The sequence below is a fragment of the Rana temporaria genome, chromosome 6 (assembly GCF_905171775.1).
Source record: "Rana temporaria chromosome 6, aRanTem1.1, whole genome shotgun sequence".
Taxonomy (NCBI): domain Eukaryota; kingdom Metazoa; phylum Chordata; class Amphibia; order Anura; family Ranidae; genus Rana; species Rana temporaria.
The window spans coordinates 98,692,660-98,707,647 of NC_053494.1; the positions used below are offsets into that span (position 1 = coordinate 98,692,660).

The following is a 14,988-nucleotide window of genomic DNA, read 5'->3' on the forward strand; positions in this document are numbered from 1 at the left end:
TGCCATTGTCAGTAGGTCAGTTTGTTAGGTCATGCAGGTCACTGGTCAGTGTATGTAGGTCAGTGGTCAGCATTGATGGGCACTGGTAAGTCACACAACCCCACCACCCAGCCCCAAAAAAATGCTACTCCACATACAACACCTCTAATTCCGCCACCCCGAAACCCCCCCCCAGTTCCGGCTTTGGATTTCGGGCTGAACTTTGGTGCACTACATCAAACTGCATTATCTCATTATCTTGCAATGTGTATGTAGCAGCCTGCTCCTGTTGGGCTGGTGCTATTTTAAATTTAGGGGGAAGTCTGAGAGTTAGTTGACTCGGACATGTGTGATTTTGAGCAAATTTGGCTTCTGTTCCAGCCATGGCTGTGCTGTGAGTGACCACTATTGTTCGCCTGGGGGGTAGTTTTTACTCCAGGCCAAGGGTGGCAGCAGCTAGGTCAAGGTGATTTGGGTATTTCCCTTCGGCAGCCAATCAGTGGGGGTTGATCGTCCCGCTGTGCGTGCTGGGGAGGGGTAATTAAGGGACAGACGTCATCGGTCCGGGGTTGTCACTGATCCTGTGTCTGTCATCCCACCACCCAGGTGTGGCCCTCCTGGCCAGGGGTGCGTTTACCTGTAATCCTGGCTTCGGATCACTATGGTCCAGGGTTGTGATCTTCTGAGTAGGCCCAGTAAGCAGATTGGGCCTACGCTTTTGAGGGTGATCCTGTGCTGTCCGTCCTGAGGGAGGAAGCCGCTTGATGAAGGACCTATCTTGGAGGGGACTGAGACTTGTGTCTCAAGAGAGGCCTTGAACTTCATCGAAGAATGCACTGTTTACTGAAAGGCTTGATGGTGATCGCCTTTCAGTTTCAAGTTCTGCAAGAAGTTATTCTGGAGAGATCCGGGTGCTAAATCCTGTGCTACGAGGATTCCGGACCAAAAAGTATCATCTGTGGAAAGGTCTATGGCAGAGACTGTACCATATTCCGTGCAACATTCTGGCTGCTAGGCTAGTGAGAGAAACCTATCCGGGTGCGCAATACCCACCCTGGCTAGAGTGGCGACGAAAGCTGTGTCGCAGGAAGCAGGAGTGCTTCCCGATTGAAATACCGCACCTGAACCTATTAACCTATTACCCTTCCACCCCTTCAACCACTTCTTTTATTCTTTTACCAAGTTCAGCAAATCTTTAAAAAGGAAGTGTAAAGTGTGGACATTGAGCTTTCTCTACTCTCATCCATCACCCTGGGCGGCGAGGAAATAGAGGTAACATGCCGCCCGAAAATATCCAGCAGCTCCTTCGGCGGTAGTGCTACACGTAGTTTGCTTATTTTCTGTGACATCACTCCTTCAAGGTTGCTGATTGAGTGTAGAAAAACAAGATGATGGCAAGATGGCTGCAGGAAGGCGAAACACTTTTTTTGTTAAAGGGTCACTAAAGGAAAACATTTTTTTTGCTGAAATGACTGTTTACAGGGTATAGAGACATAAAAGTTAACTGATTCCTTTTAAAAAATGATTAAAAATTTAATTTAATCTATCATATAATGTGCCTCTAGTTTCACGTTCGGTTTTAAAGGTACATACATGAATTTCCGGGTGAGAGGTGAGTCGGGAAGACTCACAGAACAAAAACAACAAATCCAGGGCAGTGTTTTGTTTTTAAAATTAATCTGATTGGTTCTGAGGAGTTTTAGACACACAGTAAGGACAGCTTAGACCACCGTGAAAATCTCCCAGTACGATGGTTATAAGGAAACAGGCAACCAGGAAGTGTGGAGATCACAGCAGAATTACAGCAAGTTCAAAGCAAAAACGAACAATGAGGACATGAAACCAGTACTGCAGTAAGGTAAAGGAAGCTATTTAGCTAAAAAAAAAAATTTCCTTTAGTGACCCTTTAAGCTTTGCACTGGGATTTATTGTAGAGCATTGTTACAGCGATGCATTGCTCAAAAATTATGCACGTATAATTTTAGCGCAATGTAAGACAACACGGCACATAGGTGTGAACAACACCAATTGGCTCCAATTGTATTTCTTTGATGTTGCATTATGGTTGTACTGGCAACGACGTGCGACGCAGAACAACGGCTCTGGTGTGAATGGGCACTAAGTCTAGGTTCACACTATTGCAACATAATGCATTTTTCATTGCGTGTTTGCAGTGTACCAATCTTGAGTTTCTTTCATTCTGATACTTTTTTTATACAGGAGTATGGATTTTATACACAAAACTGCAAAAAAAAATCACCAAAATCACATATACATGCATTGTACCCATGTTTTTGGTGCATTTTCATTGAAGTCTATAGGGCCAAATCGTGCTGCATCTGCACCTTTTTCAAAAAACGTGCTGCAGCTGCGCTGAATTGAAGTGAATGAGTCCCAAAGAATGTGCTTTCCATTGTTGTGTATTGCAGCGCAGCAGCAGCATAGGAAAACGCACTAGTGTGAACTGGCCCTAAGGCTGGGTACACACTATTGCGAATTGGATGCAGGTTTCTCTGCATCCAATTTGCATAGCAGGAGATTGTGACCGGCTTTCTATGGAGCCGATTCACACATCTCTGCAGCGGCTCCGGTGCAAATTGCACAGCCCTTGCAGAAGTCCGGTGCGTCTTTTGGTCTTTTCAGGTCCGAATTCAGACAACAATTTGGGCTGAAATCGGATTTCAAAACGGTGAATGGGGATGCAACGGACTATTGCTGTAAGCCCAGCTTAAGTTCACTTATCACTGCTAAATACATCAATTCTTAGATTAAGCCTAGGTTCACATATATGCGATCTCAGACATCGCATGTGATTCGCACTGATCACAAATGCGATGTCTGTGCAGTGCGAGTGTATGGCTTAACTCGTATTGGATTCACGTGAAAATAGTGCAGGGACTTTTCTTTTCTCACCCATCCAATCTGATTCATGTGCGAGTTCACAGTTCGCACTGTAAATGGTGAACTGATCTGGGGGTGTCATTAACAATGTATTGACACCCGCAGAGGTTCGCAGAGGGCAGTGTGAACTGCCTGCGGGAGAGATGCGATGTGGGAAGCCGCACTTTAATCGCGCTGGTTCCTTTATCGCACATATGTGAACCTAGGCTGAATGGTTACAGATGCTGTTAACCACTTCGGACCGGGGGCATTGTAGAATGACAGCCACAAGGTGGCTCTACAATGCCGGGAGGACGTAATATGATGTCCTCTGGTCTCCGGGGGGTGCCGATGCGCATGCCTGGCGGCCGCGATGTCCTCCAAGTACCCGCGATCGGCAGTCACAGAGCCAGGGTTGTGGATCTGTGTATGTAAACACAGAGATCCACGTCCTGTCAGGGAGAGGAGACCGATGGTGTGTTCCTTGTACATAGGGACATCCATCGGTCACCTTCCCCAGTCAGTCCTCTCCCCCCACAGTAAGAATCACCTAGCAGGGCACACATTTAACCCCTTGATCGCCCCCTAGTGTTAACCCCTTCCCTGCCAGTCACATTTATACAGTAATCAGTGCAGTTTTATAGCACTGTTCGCTGTATAAATGTGAATGGTCCCAAAAATGTGTCAAAAGTGTCTGTGTCCGCTGTGATAGCGCAGTCTTGACAAAAATCGCAGATAACCGCCATTACTAGTAAAAAAAAAAAAAATTCATTCTATCCCCTATTTTGTAGGCCTATAACTTTTGCGCAAACCAATCACTATATGCTTATTGCGATTTTTTTTTTACCAAAAATATGTAGAAGAATACGTATCGGATATTTATTATAGCAAAAAGTAAAAAAGATTTTATTTTTTTTAAATTGTCAGTCTTTTTTTGTTCATAGCGCAAAAAATTAAAACCGCAGAGAAGATCAAATACCACCGAAAGAAAGCTCTGTTTGTGGGGAAAAAAAGGACGTCAATTTTGTTTGGGAGCCACGTCGCACTACCGCGCAATTGTCATTCAAAACATAACCGTGCTGAAAGCTGAAATTTTGCCTGGGCCGGAAGGGGGTATATGTGCCCAGTAAGCAAGTGGTTAATATTCATCGGTTTCCTTCTTCTGTGGTCCAGTACAAACTAATACTGTAGATATAACAAAAATACCATACATAAGTTAAAGTTAAATTCTAGAATGAATCTTTAAGACACAGGAGTCCTTTGTTATAGTTTTTGGAAAACTTTGGTTAATGCAGGCTTTCAGATGTTATACCGTCTGAGTTCTAACAGAGGAAGGAGCAGTCAAACAGCAGGGGGAGGGAGAAAATGTTGGCTTATTTGTGGTTCGTTTTTTTTTTTTTTTTTGCTTTAAGCACCTCCGCCCACACAAGGAAGTGGCTGCATTGCTCAGAGAGGAAAAGAGAAGTTCTGTAAATGCTTGCAGACTGATAATTCTACCCTTCGGAAACTGCTCTGCGTTCTCCATTAAGTAGACGGCACTTACAAAGCACACAGGTAAGTGTTAATCTTCGGTTTTCTTTGTTTTATATATTAGAATCTATTTGTATGTTCCCAAATATTTTATCTTTAACCACCATATTTTTTTTTAAACGTTTGGAATTTCCTGTGCTGTAAACTAGCAGACTGGCAAATATATTTCTTTAAATTTTTTACTGTTTTACTTTTTTATGTGCATCAGCTGATTACACCCCTGTGCCTAGGAAAATCTGACTTGTACACTAAGTTAATGAAATTACACAAATTCTTGCACTCCACAGCAGTAAAGATGTCACTATCTTCTTTCTTTTACAATTCTAAACACGTCAATCCATAAGGAGCACTAAAGATTTGGAAACCACAGGACATTCAAACACATCTGTGCACAGGAAGTGCCAAGCATCACTAGCTGGGGTGTCTGAATCACGTGACTGCCAGCCGCTTGCAGACTTAAGTACATTTTTACCTTGTCACTGCCTCAATCAGGCTACAACAAAGTAAAGTACTGTATATCCCCTCAGCTACTTATTTACATAAGTCTCACTGGACTTTTCAAGCAAGTGATCTTTCTGTAGACAGTAATGATTTTGTGTACAGTAAAACCTTGGTTTGCGAGCATAATTTGTTCCAGAAACATGCTTGTAATCCAAAGCACTTGTATATCAAAGCATTTTTTTTTACAGGGTAAAAAAGAGAAGAGAGGCACCTCTAAGGGCCCTTTCACACGGAGCGGATCCGTATTAATCCGCCCTGTGTGTGTCCGTCGGCTCAGCGGGGATCATCCGTAAATCCCCGCTGAGCTGTCGGCGGACAGGGCGGTTCCCACACACTGTGCAGAGACCGCCCTGTCTTTCCTCTGCTCTCCCCTATGGGAAATCAGATGAATACGGACCGTGTGTCCGTATTCATCCGATCCGTTCTGCCAGACGGAAGAAAAATAGGGTTTTCTTCTGTCCGAAAAAGCGGATCTTTGCGGACGTTAGCGGATGCATCATCCCACAGGGAAGCATTACAAGTCCGTTTACGGACTTGTAAAAAACGGACCGTTTGTCCGTACGTGTGAAAGGGCCCTAAGTGTAGAAATAAGTTGCTAAATGTTGTACCTTCATTAAATGTAACCATATTGCTACACTTAGAGGGTCCTCTTTACTTTTTTTATACTCAGTTGTGACATGATGCTACTCTTAAATCAAGACATCGCTTGTATATCAAGGCAAAATTTATTAAAACATTTTGCTTGTCTTGCAAAACGCTCTCAAACCAAGGTTTTACTGTAACTGAAAAATAATGTATTGGGACACAGCCATGTAAGCATGAGACTATCGGTTATAGGAAATCATGTGTTCCATGAGAGCCAGCGTGATGGGTAAGCACTGCGGTGCAATACCTGCCCAAATAGAATTGTGTAATCCCCTCCCCCAAAGTTTGCCAGAGTATGTTGCCATGAAGAGTTGTATTTGTTTTGTTTTTAATCTGCTTCCTTGTTGTAAAGTTAGCCATATATGGGTAGAATTTTCTTTCAAAATACTTAATTAGTTAATGAGGTCAAAGTGAGGTCAAGTGATTAATGTAGCGCTACCCCCAGAGGAGCCGCTAAATGATTTGGGACTGGCCTGCTAAGTCACCCTGGCAGTATCTAAGGGTGCAATTGGGAGAATAGCAACAGTGAGTGGAGGTCCAGACATCCAATAAAGACTTTTCAATACTTTATTGTCCAGGTCAAACACGGCCAACTTCAACATACATTAGGAAGGCCAAGGTTGATGAAGGAAGAAATAGAACCATGCGGTATCAGGCCTGGATATAAAACTGAGCAATATTCTGCTCGGCATTAAACTGAATGCATACACTTCGCCACTCTGCTCGGAGTGGGTAAGGTGCCCCCGGACAGACCGCTATCATTGGCCGGAGTGCCACCTCTGAATAATACTGGGAGGAACAGATCTACCACACATACCTGTGTCTAGGGCCCCTGCCATGGGCAAATTTCAATAGAGAACTTAAAGCAGATAAGAACAGAGAATCCTCCCAGTAAACTTCTTTTGCAAATGGTCCCCGGATGACAGCAAGCATACCTGTCAGGCCCCGTACACACGACAGATTTTCTCGGCAGAATTCAGCGAGAAACTCAGTCAGAGCCGGATTCTGCCGAGAAACTCTGTCGTGTGTACACTTTCGGCCCGATGGAGCCGCCGAGGAACTCGTCGAGAAAATGGAGAACATGTTCTCTATTTTCTCGTTGTTCTTTGGGAGTACTCGGCCCGCCGAGCTCCTCGGCGGCTTCAGGGCTGAACTCGCCGAGGAACTCGATGTGTTTGGCACGTCGAGTTCCTCGGCCGTGTGTACGGGGCCTCAGTGGTCTGGACACCCGATCCCAAACTAGGATCCTTTTTAATAGGCCTCGGAACCCAGTGGAGCACTGGGGTCCCTTCTCTCCTCAGGAAGAGGTTCGCTGCAGAGTTCAGCTCTGGCCAGGTGGGCCACGCCGGCGGTTTCCATGGATGCGCGTACCCTGAAGGTGGGTACCGCACCTGGAACGGGGACCCTGCAGAAAGTTTTCGACACATGACCTCTCTCACAGATATACCCTCCCCCAGCATGCCCCGCGAGGGAAAACATCCTCTAATTGTCTGCTGGGAGAAGATCTGCTCCGCCAGAACCCCTCTAGCGCCAGCTGCCAGCCAGGGGTGGCACTGCACTCCCTGACCACAGTCTGACCCAGTGGAACTTCCAGAATGACAGAGATCATCAAATTTGGGCAAACATTGAGCAAGGTAACTCTCCCGTTCCCCACTAAATTAGTGTAGTGCCCATGCTCAAAGCAAGGGGGCGCTACATTAAAAAAGAAGGAAAATATTTTTCTAACAAGCAAATTTCTAACAGTGTTTGTGTTTCTTGTTCGGGAAATTCCATTCATTCCAAAATCAAATGTTAAAAGCAAATGATATTTTGATACTTTTCGCATGACATTCATCAAGCCTCTGCTGGCATTTTTGAATGTACTGACAAGATTTTTCATTCAAACGTTTGTACGATATTCTACCAGTGTATAGCCAGCTCGATGGAGGCAGCTGTGGCCTTTCAATCGGACCTGTGAAAGGCAGGCTTAGCTTCCTCCCTGTACCATGGTGAGAGGTTAATGGGAAACACCGAACCTATGAGTCATTTCAAAATTTCACAGGCAGGCATATTTTTCAGCTATTTCCCTGACCGGCTCCAGGCCTATGTAATATCAAAGCAGGAATCAGAGTTCACAAAACATTCATGACGTTTAGGCTCATTCTCTGTCCTTGACAATTGAGTGCAGAGTTAACCTGAGGCCCTGTTCTACAGTAATACCAGAGCAATGAGCAGTGTTATGTGAGCTTGTAAGCCAGATTTCACAAAGACATTCAGGAATGAATGGAAGAACATAGCCTCTGAGAAATCACATTTCTAGGGATCTTGGCAGACACCTCTAGTCAGAGATGATTTGGGGAATAGTGATTAAACATTTTAGGGCACTGGTGGTCAAATTTTCAGGGGGGGCTAAAATGTGTACCCAACATTCCCAACGGGCTGTCAGACAGCAGACACCCGCCAGGATATAGTCAGTATGGGCAAAATACAGGAGATGGTCAGAGACTGCGGACATGACACAGGAGATGGTCAGAGACTGCAGACATGACACAGGAGATGGTCAGAGACTGCAGACATGACACAGGAGATGGTCAGAGACTGCAGACACAACACAGGAGATGGTCAGAGACTGCAGACACGACACAGGAGATGGTCAGAGACTGCAGACACGACACAGGAGATGGTCAGAGACTGCAGACACGACACAGGAGATGGTCAGAGACTGCAGACACGACACAGGAGATGGTCAGAGACTGCAGACACGACACAGGAGATGGTCAGAGACTGCAGACACGACACAGGAGATGGTCAGAGACTGCAGACACGACACAGGAGATGGTCAGACTGCAGACATGACACAGGAGATGGTCAAAAACTGCAGACATGACACAGGAGATGGTCAGCGACTGCAGACATGATGAAAGAGATGATAAAAAAAAAACATGAACAAGTAGAAGGAGCAACAGACCAAAGGATAAAGTCCAAATTAATTTTGTACTAAATATACCACCCTCCTAGTTAGGTTGCCAGAATGTTAGGTACATATTTTTTTTTTGGGCTCCTCTGTAGTCATTGGAGCAATGATTGATTACTTTTTGGCTCTGGGTTTCATAGGCTGCAGGTTTGCTCTTCCTGGCCTTTCAGAAAGTTTTGGAACATAGGAGTGGAGCAAGGCGAATGGGCAGTATGAATATTTATGGTACTGCAGCTGATCTCTGGGAAATAGTGCCCAGAAGGTGGTAGAGGAGCGTATAAATACTCTGAGCTGTAGAACAGGGATTCCACCTGTTATGGCGTGGCTACCCATTCTACTGTTTCAAGTTACTGTTCATCGAGGTCCCGGCTGTAGCAGAGCCAGGGTCCTACACTCGAGAAGGTATCGGCAACCCTGAGACTTCACCTAAGGATCTAGTCCACATAGTTTCACTGGAAGGCACCTGTAGAAAGATGAGTGGGCAGAGCTGCTCCCCTGGCCCCATGAGCACATCTTTGCTGCAAGATCCTAGTGACAGTGTACTATTAGGATTGCTGGGCCTCGTAGTTCCTCTCCTGAGAGGTACATACTGACCAGTCCGTTCTAGTTTTGTGGAAAGACTTTAAGCTAAGTAGTTTGTCTCCTGAGTGGTGCATACATTGGTCTCTTCTAGTTTCTCGTCGGAGGACTGTCCTTTAAAGCTGGGTAAAGTAGTTCCCCTCTTGAGGAGTACATACCTCTGGTCTCTCATGCAAATATTGTGTTCTGAGCTGTTCAGAAGAATTGTCCTTAAAGTTTGCAGCATAAAGAATGTCCTCTTGTTTCTGTTATTGGTTCTGGAGTAGCCCATACTACCCTACACTGCACACAAAGACATCCCCTACATTTCTCTTTGTGTCAGAGTGCCTGGGCTGTGTCCTGTTGTGCTGGCAGCCTCTGCATTAGTGAAGAAGAACGCTGCTCATCAACATTATCTTTGCTGGGAGTGTACAGTGACTGTGCTTTTGACCATTATTAGCCAACGGCACTTACAGGAGTAGCGTCAGGGGCATTGCTAGGTGGCAAAAAGACCAGGGGCTTCAGCCTGAAGTCCAAGTCCAAGGCCAGAAACCGGGGGGGGGGGGAGAAAGATGTATGTGATACAGGCTTTTTTTTGGCTGGGTCGTAGTGACCTACATACACTGACCTACCTATACTGACGGTTGTGACTTACATACACTGACAGTAGTGATCTACATACACTGACCTACAGATAATACAGTAGTGATCTACATACACTGACCTACAGATAATACACGCGCGCAACCAAAACAAATGATTACGTGAAGTTTACTAACTCAATATGTAGGTACATATACAGTGCAAATAAATACAGTGCCTTGCGAAGGTATTCGGCCCCGTTGAACTTTGCGACCTTTTGCCACATTTCAGGCTTCAAACATAAAGATATAAAACTGTAAAATTTTTGGAAGAATCAACAAGTGGGACACAATCATGAAGTGGAACGAAATTTATTGGCTATTTCAAACTTTTTTAACAAATAAAAAACTGAAAAATTGGGAGTGCAAAATTATTCAGCCCCTTTACTTTCAGTGCAGCAAACTCTCTCCAGAAGTTCAGTGAGGATCTCTGAATGATCCAATGTTGACCTAAATGACTAATGATGATAAATAGAATCCACCTGTGTGTAATCAAGTCTCCGTATAAATGCACCTGCACTGTGATAGTCTCAGAGGTCCGTTTAACCACTTAAGCCCCGGACCAATATGCTGCTAAATGCCCAAAGGGGTTTTTACAATTCGGCACTGCATCGCTTTAACAGACAATTGCGCGGTCGTGCGACGTATCTCCCAAACAAAATTGATGTCCTTTCTTTCCCACAAATAGAGCTTTCTTTTGGTGGTATTGGATCACCTCTGCGGTTTTTATTTTTTGCTCTATAAACAAAAATAGAGCGACAATTTTGAAAAAAATGCAATATTTTTTACTTTTTGCTATAATAAATATCCCCCAAAAACACATATTTTTTTTTTCCTCAGTTTAGGCCGATGCGTATTCTTCTACCTATTTTTGGTAAAAAAAATCGCAATAAGCGTTTATCGATTGGTTTGCGCAAAATGTATAGCGTTTACAAAATAGGGGATAGATTTTTTTTTTTTTTTTTTTACTACTAATGGCGACGATCAGCGAGTTTTTTCGTGACTGTGACATTATGGCGGACACTTCGGACAATTTTGACACATTTTTGGGACCATTGTCATTTTCACAGCAAAAAATGCATTTAAATTGCATTGTTTATTGTGAAAATGATAGTTGCAGTTTGGGAGTTAACCACAGGGGGCGCTGAACGAGTTAGGGTTCACCTAGTGTGTGTTTACAACTGTAGGGGGGGTGTGGCTGTAGGTCTGACGTCATCGATCGAGTCTCCCTATAAAAGGGATCGATGTGTTTACATACGGCTCTGAGATACTGTGGTGGAGAAGTTTAAAGCCGGATTTGGATACAAAAAGATTTCCCAAGCTTTAAACATCCCAAGGATCACTGTGCAAGCGATAATATTGAAATGGAAGGAGTATCAGACCACTGCAAATCTACGAAGACCTGGCCGTCCCTCTAAACTTTCAGCTCCTACAAGGAGAAGACTGATCAGAGATGCAGCCAAGAGGCCCGTGATCACTCTGGATGAACTGCAGAGATCTACAGCTGAGGTGGGAGACTCTGTCCATAGTCCAACAATCGGTCGTATACTGCACACATCTGGCCTTTATGGAAGAGTGGCAAGAAGAAAGACATTTCTTAAAGATATCCATAAAAAGTGTCGTTTAAAGTTTGCCACAAGCCACCTGGGAGACACACCAAACATGTGGAAGAAGGTGATCTGGTCAGATGAAACCAAAATCAAACTTTTTGGCAACAATGCAAAACTTTGGCGTAAAAGCAACACAGCTCATCACCCTGAACACACCATCCCCACTGTCAAAAATGGTGGTGGCAGCATCATGGTTTGGGCCTGCTTTTCTTCAGCAGGGATAGGGAAGATGGTTAAAATTGAAGGGAAGATGGATGGAGCCAAATACAGGACCATTCTGGAAGAAAACCTGATGGAGTCTGCAAAAAGACCTGAGACTGGGACGGAGATTTGTCTTCCAACAAGACAATGATCCAAAACATAAAGCAAAATCTACAATTGAATGGTTCACAAATAAACATATCCAGGTGTTAGAATGACCAAGTCAAAGTCCAGACCTGAATCAAATAGAGAATCTGTGGAAAGAACTGAAAACTGCTGTTCACAGACGCTCTCCATCCAACCTTACTGAGCTCGAGCTGTTTTGCAAGGAGGAATGGGCAAAAATGTCAGTCTCTCGATGTGCAAAACTGATAGAGACATACCCCAAGCGACTTACAGCTGCAGCAAAAGGTGGCGCTACAAAGTATTAACTTAAGGGGGCTGAATATTTTTGCACGCCCAATTTTTCAGTTTTTTATTAAAGTTTGAAATATCCAATAAATTTCGTTCCACTTCATGATTGTGTCCCACTTGTTGATTCTTCAAAAAAAATTACAGTTTTATATCTTTGTTTGAAGCCTGAAATGTGTCAAAAGGTCGCAAAGTTCAAGGGGGCCGAATACTTTCGCAAGGCACTGTTTGTGTGTGTGTGTGTGTGTGTGTGTGTATGTATGTATGTATGTATATATGTATGTGTATATATATATATATATATATATATATATATATATATATATTATATGTTCCCAAAGTAACTAAATATGTTTGTGCATATAGATGCACAAATAAACCAGTGAAAAAACGCTACCAAAGTAACTGAGTGTTAAATAACCACTGTGTAAAAAAATATATATATATAGAAATAAAGTCCCAAACGTGAAGTGAGGAAATTATTAACAGTAGGAAACTTCTAGGGATAAATCCAATAATCGTTGTAATATTCAATGGAATATATAGAAGAGGCCTGGATCCTATTCTCAGCCAAAAGAGTGTGATAATACTGCCGCTTACCAGACTGGAAGGATCTCGGTTTAAGGAGATCTGTAGAGCGTGTGCATCAGCCTGCCGGCTCAGTAACAGACCACTTGAATCAGGGAGGGATGCTTCCGACTTGCTAGATAAGGGAAACACCTTCAGCTGTTCTTCAGACCGGATCACACAGGAGAAGCAGGCAGAATCCACTCTGCTTTACCAGGCACTGGATCTGAGAATGGTAACTTTGCAGGAAAAAAGCAATAGTCTTCATAGTGAAGAATGTCCAAAAAATAGAGGTTTATTTTAAAACACATTCAAGTGTCACAGCAAAAACAAAAATATAAATTCCACAGCAATTGTCCACGACAAAAATAGTAAAAAGTACAGTACAACGTTTAAAAAAAGTTTTTCTTATAAGTCAGCCAAGGATCAAACCTAAAGGCTGAATAATATGAGCGTGATGGCGTTAGGAAATGCTCCACCCGATGTGTTTCCCCAAAACTGGCTTCAACTGGGAACTGAGGCTAACTTCCTACGCCAGCACATCACACTTATATACTTAATAGGCAGCCGGGACACCGGAAGTGACATTCTCCAATCTCACCTCTGTAGTCACCGGATAAGTAAGGTCACAATAAATAAATGGACCGATCAAAAAAGTACACCTATTATACCCTTCAGCAATAAGGAAAGTTCCTCCCACATATCCACACACAAATATATAAGCGAGGACAGCGAATCTGTATTAAAATGACCCAAAATAAAAAAAAAATATTTTTAAGGCTAGTAAAAGGAACATACCAAAACAACTTTTTAAAAAATACACTGACCTACCTACACTGACAGTAGAGACTTGCATACATTGACCTACCTGACCCACATACACTGATGGTAGTGACCTACATACACTGACCTACACAACCTACCTACACTGACCTACCTACACTGACCTACCTACACTGACGGTAGTGACCTACATACACTGACCTACCTGACCCTACATACACTGACCCTAAATACACTGACCTACATGACATACACTGACCTACCTAGACTGTCCTACCCGACATACACTGACCTACCTACACTGACCTACATACACGGATCTACCTACACTGACCTACATACACTGATATTTACATACAATGTCTCTGACCTACCTCAGCTCTGCCATGGTGTGCGGTGTCACTGCAAGCAGTCAGTCATTCCGTCAGTTGTCCAAAGAGGAGAGGAGAGCTGAGAAGGAGAGGAGAGCCGAGGAGCCTGGGGGAAGGAGAGCCGAGGAGCCTGGGGGGGAGCCGGAGGAGAGCTGAGGAGAGCCGAGGAGGGGAGGAGAGGAGAGCGGTATGTGGCGTGGTGGCCGCATTGTAATTCCCGCCTTCTGGAGCCTGCAGCGCCTATGATGGACATCACACATCCCGTGGTCCAAGCATTGGACCAGTGGGACGTCCATCATAGGCATTGCGCAGGCTCCATAAGGCGGGACCTGCTATGGCACTCGGCCGCACTCTGAAAACAGAACTTACCTGTATGAATCTGTGTAGGGAAGCAAGTTGCTAGATCAGGAGAGTTACTGGCCAGCAGTATCGGTATCAGCAATCAAGATAAGCTTTTTGGGATTGGTCTTGCAGACACTGCTGGCCAGCAATTCTCCAGATCCAGCAATTCACTTCCCTGCACAGATTCACACAGGAAAGCCCTATTTTAAGTCCATTTTAGGTTTTTATTTTAATTAAGCCCTGATGAAGAGGGAGGTTTCTCTGACGCCAAAACACATTCGCTGTTTTTTTGTACAAACTAATAAATTCATTTGGACCCTCTTATCCTTAGGTCTGCCGCTACTTCATATTCATGTGTAGTACCCATTGGGTGGTACCATGTGTACAATAAAAGGTGTTCAGTGCCATATCCCAGCTATAAAGCACAGTAATTTTGAAGAATCTAAATATGCACTTTTTTTTATAATCATACTTACCTAGGTGGATGCAGCATTGGTCTGATGCTGCAACTGTCCCCTGTTGGCCCTGAAAACTGAGCGATCACTCGGTTCTCAGAGCTCCATGAGCAGATAGCTGGTGACTGTCAGTCCCCGCTGTCTGCTCTGCCCCTCCCATGCTCACTGGAGCGATGGGCTGTGGAGGGGACGGGAGTGGCTGTCGCAGCCAGATCGCCCTCACATCCGCAGATCCCGACCATATTGTTGCGATCTTTCCCCACCCTGGATCGGCTCTGTGGCATCAGCCCACTGTAGTCTGAAAACCGTTCATTCTGCACTCCTGTGATCCACAGGAGAAGTTGAGCCAAACAATCCCTTCTACTTTAACAATGTCATAAAATCTAACACAATCATCAAATCTTAAAACTAAATAAAAAACTCTATGCACCCCATATATCAGGCATGGTGTGAAAAAATGTATTTTGTTACAAATGTATATATGCATAAACGGACAGGAACCTTGTTGGCATTCAAACTATTCCTACAGTACTCCTATGACCAAAAAAGGGAAAAAGTCCA

General features: G+C 44.1%; 1 protein-coding gene across 1 annotated transcript in view; it reads left to right on the plus strand.

Moving 5' to 3' along the window:
- The first annotated feature begins 4,261 nt into the window (after positions 1-4,261).
- Positions 4,262-14,988, plus strand: part of ARPC1B (actin related protein 2/3 complex subunit 1B) — a 109,369-nt gene continuing 98,642 nt past the window's right edge. Inside the window, exon 1 of the mRNA XM_040357062.1 lies at positions 4,262-4,413. The gene's annotated coding sequence lies outside the window, so the exon portion shown is untranslated. The remainder of the gene's footprint in view (positions 4,414-14,988) is intronic.